At 40.6% G+C, this 6,770-nt stretch overlaps 1 protein-coding gene across 1 annotated transcript in view; it reads right to left on the bottom strand.

Annotated features, from left to right (window-relative positions):
• Positions 1-6,770, bottom strand: part of LOC112069807 (E3 ubiquitin-protein ligase RNF13-like) — a 91,622-nt gene that overhangs the window by 40,599 nt on the left and 44,253 nt on the right.

Raw genomic sequence — 6,770 nt, 5'->3', positions numbered from 1 at the left:
TTCTTATCGTTTTTTTTTTTTTTAAATGCATTGTTGGTTAAGGGCTCGTATAAAAAGCATTTCACTGTAAGGTCTACTACACCTGTTGATCGCGCAATGGTGAAAAACCTTAATAATTTGAATTTGATTTGAAAGTGTATGGCAGGACAGGGAGTGGAGATAAGCTGTATAATGAAATCTAATACTCCAGATGAATGTAAATAAAGATAATGAAAGTTTAAGTACCTATACTTCTCTAACTGATGAAACATTTCACAACAGTGGGCATCGTACACATTGTCGCTGATGACAGAGACAGCTTGATAGCATCATAATTTACGCAGCGTCAATGTGTGTGTTGCTGGTTGATCAGTCAAGCACTCAAGAATCAGGGGCTTCCTCAAAAGGTTGGTGCAGCCAAACAACAACAGTCTCCTGACTGGAGTTGTCAGCCTTCCCTCTCCTGGCATACTGAGGTACTCTTGCGTTCTCCCTCCCTCCTCTACATGTTTATCAGTAGCTGCACGATCAGTTCCCCGTCCTCTGCTCTCTCTTCCAATTGGCTTGATAATTCACCCACTTTAATTCTCTCCCTCCATCTCTCGCATTTACTAGTCTTTGCTGTTTCACTGTCTCTCTTTCCTTCTTTGTTCTCCCCCTTTCTCCTGGCATCAACCTATCTCCGCATCCACCCTCTTGCTTTGGAAAATTGTGACATAAGTTGGGGCGTATCAAGACGGTCAGACTTCTGAGTTAGAATAGAGTTATTGAAACCTGCAGGGCATGGGCTGTTGGCAACATGATCAAGTACTGCACAAAGACTCCTTAGTCACTGAAACAATGTGTATGTTGTAAAGTAGTGTGTGTTGTGTTATTGTGGTAGTGTGTGCCACTCCTGGAGATGAGATAGCCAGGCCACCTGGCATTAAGCTCAGGACAGCGAGAGTCAATCACCTACCTTCGAGACAGCCTGATAACCCACTCTTAGGAATAATCCTAGGAATAGCGATAAAGATATGACTCTCACACCCTCCTCCACCCCAATTGAATGCATTAAAGTCCTTTGACAAACGATGTAAGAGTGGACTATTTTGTAAAGTCCTTGCCACGGTGCATAGAAGGGTTGCTAAAGCACCAATTTATGTAAATCTCTGGTAAAGGTTGTAAGACTATGTAATAGGGAGGAGAGAGCAGCCGGACTGTGTTGAATACCTACTACTAGCACAGATCAGACATAACACAGGAAAGAAGAACATCGTTGAACCAGACGACACATTCCTGAACCCAGACTGATCATACACATTGACCCAGAAGACATTTACACTAGGATTAGGGGATAATTGCGTGGAAATATTATGAATCGAGACGACATTAGCTAAAAAATCCAAGACATCGGTATCGGCCGTGTCTAGTTTAACGCGCCGATCGTGAAAAACCGATGATCAAAGCTGACGTGCATATACCTATTAAAATAGGTAATTCAAATCAATGTATTTATATACCCTCGTACATCAGCTATTATCTCAAAGTGTGTACAGAAACCGTAATGACGACGTATGAAGTGACGCCTACGTTAATGTTGGCTATCGAACTCCTCATAAGAGGTGGCAATAATTGGCCACAGTGATCGCGGTTTGGCCGGGTAGGCCGTCATGTAAATAAGAATTGTTTTTTAAACTTGCTCTATTTAACTTCTCTAGGTAGTGAGACGCTAACGTCCCACAGCCAACATCCGGTGAAATGCAGAGAAGCTAACATTTTAAATACACATGACCATTGTTGTAACATTCTTGTAAATAACATTGTATTTACATATTAAAGATGAACGTCTTATTTAATCCAGCCGCTGGTGTCAGATGTCAAAAAAGGTTTACTGCAAAAGCGAACGTTTGATTTCTTTATGAGAGCGCCACACAAGTATTATAGCATTTTCCAACCAAGCATTAGCGTCACGAAAGTCTAGAAATAACAATGAATGGAAATTGCGCTTACCATTGAAGATCTTTCCTCTGGTGCCATGCAGAGAGTGTCCTAACTAAACAGTGAATAAGTATCTTTTTGGTTTGATAAAATCTATTTTATAGCCTAACATGAACATTTGTAAAACTGGGTTGCGTCGTGATTATCCCTCTCATTCAACTTTGGACGAAGCGTTCGTGTAATTACAACACACTAACAAACGTTTATCCAGTCATGGTTGGTTTCATTGCAATCCTCTGGTTGTTACTAACACAACCATACATGATGGCTCTTTTCCCGGACGTATTGACCGAAACACCGATTTGAAGACACCAATCAATGACCTCATTGTGCACAATAGTAGGACTGGTCTATAACGTTGATTGACTGTATTTGGCCCAATGACCACTGATCATCTTGAAATTCTAAGCTTGGAAGATAGCCAATGAGCTGAGGTAAATGTGCAACATGTAATGGTTATACGTTTCAAGGACCAGCTCTTTGTCGTAAAACTCTTGCGTAAAAGAGGTTCATTCGCCATTGCAAATCTACTTGACGGAGCCACGAGTGTTACGCATAGCATGACATATTCAATAGCATTTTCAACAATTTATAATTAATATGCGAATAAAGTCAGGAAAAGCAAAACAAAGTCTAGGTATACAGATTTAACCCAAATTATATAGGAAATTGATAGAGACAGCCCCATCTCACAGCTAGCCTTCAGGGAGCTGCTCATCCAGAAGTCACTGCAGCACCTTCTGCTCCGTCAACCAGTGGTGTTCACTCCCCAGATTCATCTCTGCAGCATGAATGTGCCTCAGGGCAAAAAGGGCACAGTGGGGAGGCACGTTGTGCCTTTGTCACAGGAAATGCCCCATCACCTGCCACTGTTCAGTAAGCCTCTGCTTTAGCAGCAGAAAGAGACTGCTATGGGCCATGGCACAGGACTGAGGGCTGAGGGTCTTCACACCAATATTTATCTATTTATTTATTTATAAAATATACAATATTGTAAATAGAAAATGTGTAAATAGTTACCCTTGTTATTTGTTTGTTTATTTATTTATTTTTTCTTCCCCCCCATATATATATATATTTATTTTTGGGGGGTGTGTTAGAATAGCATTTWTGTATTTTGTATATAGTTATTTCCTTCAAAATGTATCACTGTACCAATTCGGCCACTTGGGTACATTTGTGTGGGACACCTGGGTGACTTCATGCTCAATGWCATGTAGCTCGCTCATTTTTGAAGTTATCTGTCTAAAACTTTGCTCAGCTATTGTTACCCTCTTATGTTCTTCATTCAAATCATCCACAGCATCCTATCTGTATGTTTGGCTGTTCTTGGTCATTTGAAAGATGATGCAGCAACAATAAAAAACAGAAAACGTATGTTTATTTCCTTGTATTTTCTTCTACCAGATCTATTGTGTTATATTCTCCTACATTCAATTCACATTTCCACAAAATTCAGAGTGTTTCCTTTCAAATGATACCAAGAATATGCATATCCTTGCGTCTGTGCCTGAGCTACAGGCAGTTAGATTAGGGTATGTCTTTAGGTGGAAATTGAGAAGAAGGGGGGGTACCCCAAAGAAGTTAAATATAGGTTCAATAAATACAATTTTAAAATGTAGTTTAACAAGTGGATTATTTTCACTCGTAGTTTCTTAATAGCCTCTGCTTACTACTCCCAACCAAACGCCTGTGACTTGATAAATCCATGGGATTTCTTTTCACTGAATCTCCATCGGTACATTTTGGTAATAAGTGAAGTTGGTTTCACTGAATCTCCGTCGGTACATTTTGGTAATAAGTGAAGTTGGTTTNTCCATCGGTACATTTTGGTAATAAGTGAAGTTGGTTTCACTGAATCTCCGTCGGTACATTTTGGTAATAAGTGAAGTTGGTTTCACTGAATCTCCGTCGGTACATTTTGGTAATAAGTGAAGTTGGTTTCACTGATATATTTGTTTGCTCATCTATCACTAATCAGAAACATTTAGCATGCAATAATAGGTCTATTATTTTGCTCGATCGTGTAAAGGCAACTCCAAAATCCTGCGGATGTTGTGAAATAAGAACACGAGACTATAAATATAGATTGCTGTTATTTTCTAATAAGTATCATGATGAAGAAACCTTCACAATATAAGCCCCTTGCGCCTGCTCCCCTAATAAAAAGGGGAGTGAGGGTAGGAAAGAGATGAAACGTGGATCAAAAGAGCATGGGCTCGTCTCTGCTTCGGTTTCAAAATACAGCTTTTTACTATATGACAGCGGTTCCACACGTATGCCATGATGCAAGTTGTGTGAGAAAAATATTTGTATTTTATTCTGTTATATTTAATTATATTCTTACTACAAAATATGTGTGTTGACTGTGATCGGAGTAGGTGTGTCTTGTCTGTTTAATTAACAAAATAAACGAACTATTGATTTAATTTATTTGGATGTAACAAACATTCCATTGTTAAAAAATAAATAAAATCATTAGTCTTATGTTTCTTAGGACCTGCCTAAACGAATCAATKATGGACTATTTTTGATGGTGTATATTGACAAGGTAAACATCTACTGTTCTGCCATTGAGCAAGGCAGATAACCCACTGTTCCCCGGGCGCCGAAGACGTGGATGTCGATTAAGGCAGCCCCCCGCACCTCTCTGATTCAGAGGGGTTGGGTTAAATGCAGAAGACACTTTTCAGTTGAATGCATTCAGTTGTACAACTGACTAGGTATCCCCCTTTCCTTTCAATGGACTTATTACAATAGATGCCCACCCACATCACAAGAMTGTGGTAAAAATGGGCCTGTTTGTAAAGGGTGTCAAATAAACATTACCCAATTTGTTTTACAGACAAAATACCTATAAATCCTAAGTGAAAGCAGTAATAGTCATAAGGTCAGTGACTGAACCTAAGCAGGGTCGGGCTGGTTAGTGCTTGGATGGGAGGTGACCTGGGAACACCAGGTGCTGAAAGCTAAGGTCAGTGACTACTAAACCGTACTGTCAGTCAGGTATTATAAACAGAACTTGTCACTTTTATATGTTTATGGCAAAAAAACGAAATATAAGTTTGTCTATTCTATTTGCTTTGGCAATGTAAAAATACGTTTTTGTTCATTGGCAAGTTTTGTTGTTTGTTGTTCGGGCATTTTTTTTTCTGGAGGCAAGTCAGTTTTAAGCCGAAGTCTACGCCCCCCCTTCATCTGTGATTGGTCAACAGTAAGGATTAATTCAAAGAGGGACCACTCACTTTCAAAATGGACAAACAGTACTATTGMCGCTTTTTTCTCGTTTTTTCAAGCAACGGTCTTGTAAGGGAGTATGCGAGCACACTCATTAGGTTCGGCTAGCCGAGTTCGGATTAGGGGCCAGCCGAACTGAAGCATTTTGACGCCTTTACACAGAGCATGTGCGTTACACAACACGGCCATTTTGTGCCTCTATATTAAGAGTGCGTTTCGTGGTGAGAGGGGCAGGAAAAGGGTCGATTCACCGGCTTTCCGCTTTCTGTCCCAGGCGAAGCTTGGTAAGGAGGGGGGGGAAGAGAGGAGGAGGGCCTCTTCACACAGGCGGACACGAAGGGGGTGAGAGAAAGTGGGGCGGTGTAGTGTAGTGTCGGGTTTCCTTCCCCCACAGCTGGGGTCAAATGGGTCACCAACCAGCCCCCCCCCTTCATCTCCCCTCATTTCAGAGGCCCAGCATGCAGGAAGTGCTAACCTTGCACACACACCCCTCCCTCTTCACCCCCACTTCTCCTTTAGCTGTGAGCTCTACCCCAAGAGGCTGCTGTTCTAAAACAAGGCTTGACATTCAGGTCAATTTGTCAGTGGCATTTGGCTCAACCCTATTGGCCCGGGCCAATATCTCACAGGGTAGTGGATGATGTGTGTATCATTTCAATATCAGGTGATTTTATCTTTAATTAAATCGGACTGACCAAACTAGCCTATAATAACCTACCCTTCATACAAAAATAATTACATTTTTTATTTTTATTATTATTTATATTTATTGGGGGGAAAATGAAACTTTATGCAATCTCAAAAAGGGTGTTATTGTTAGGTGATTTTGACCAATCAGCAGGCTACAGTTGTAGGGCCCTATAAAATCAGTATTATCTTTTGCTTATATTCTATTTTTCGGTTGAGTTTTTCTGGGTTTTTCCCCATTAGTTTCTACTCTCAAAATCACACTTTGGGKTTGCCCTTTAAATACAATTGTGCACCTAGCAAGAAACCGTTGTTTTTGACTGCAGTGTCAACGTAGTGTCAACGTAGGTCTACAGTGTAGCCCACATGTGAAGGCAGAGTTTGAAACATAAATCCCCTTCTGATTGATAGAACTCATCATCATATCATTCTGTCTGGTAGGCCTACTTTGCAGTCATCATTTAAAATGGGAAGGKTTTTTTTKGGGGGGGGGGAGTATTTTCATTCAAGACTTCAAGACAGTATTTTCAACCAAGACTTTCAACTAAACATTTTCAATAACTGGTTCGCATACTCATTGTTGTCTTAGTTAACATTTACTGGTGGATCTGACAACCTACCGATGTCGTTCTTCTGTGAGCTGGTCCGTGCAACAACCAGTTGAGAGCTGCTCGACAGATGATTCCTCTCCAACTAGGCTGTGTGTGTGGCACGCTGGTGCTAAATAATCTACATCGTGAACTAACGTTAATTACATATATTAATTAATTATATATAGAAAATAGCAGGCCACTGATGTGGATGGGTGCACTGGCCCAGTGGGTTTCCAAAAACCTCCCTGGCTATCGGTTAGCCCTGTATGACTAAAAGGAGTACTGGAATCCTCC

The sequence above is a fragment of the Salvelinus sp. IW2-2015 genome, unplaced genomic scaffold (assembly GCF_002910315.2).
Source record: "Salvelinus sp. IW2-2015 unplaced genomic scaffold, ASM291031v2 Un_scaffold1124, whole genome shotgun sequence".
Taxonomy (NCBI): Eukaryota; Metazoa; Chordata; class Actinopteri; order Salmoniformes; family Salmonidae; genus Salvelinus; species Salvelinus sp. IW2-2015.
This window is presented reverse-complemented; position numbering and strand designations above follow the sequence as displayed.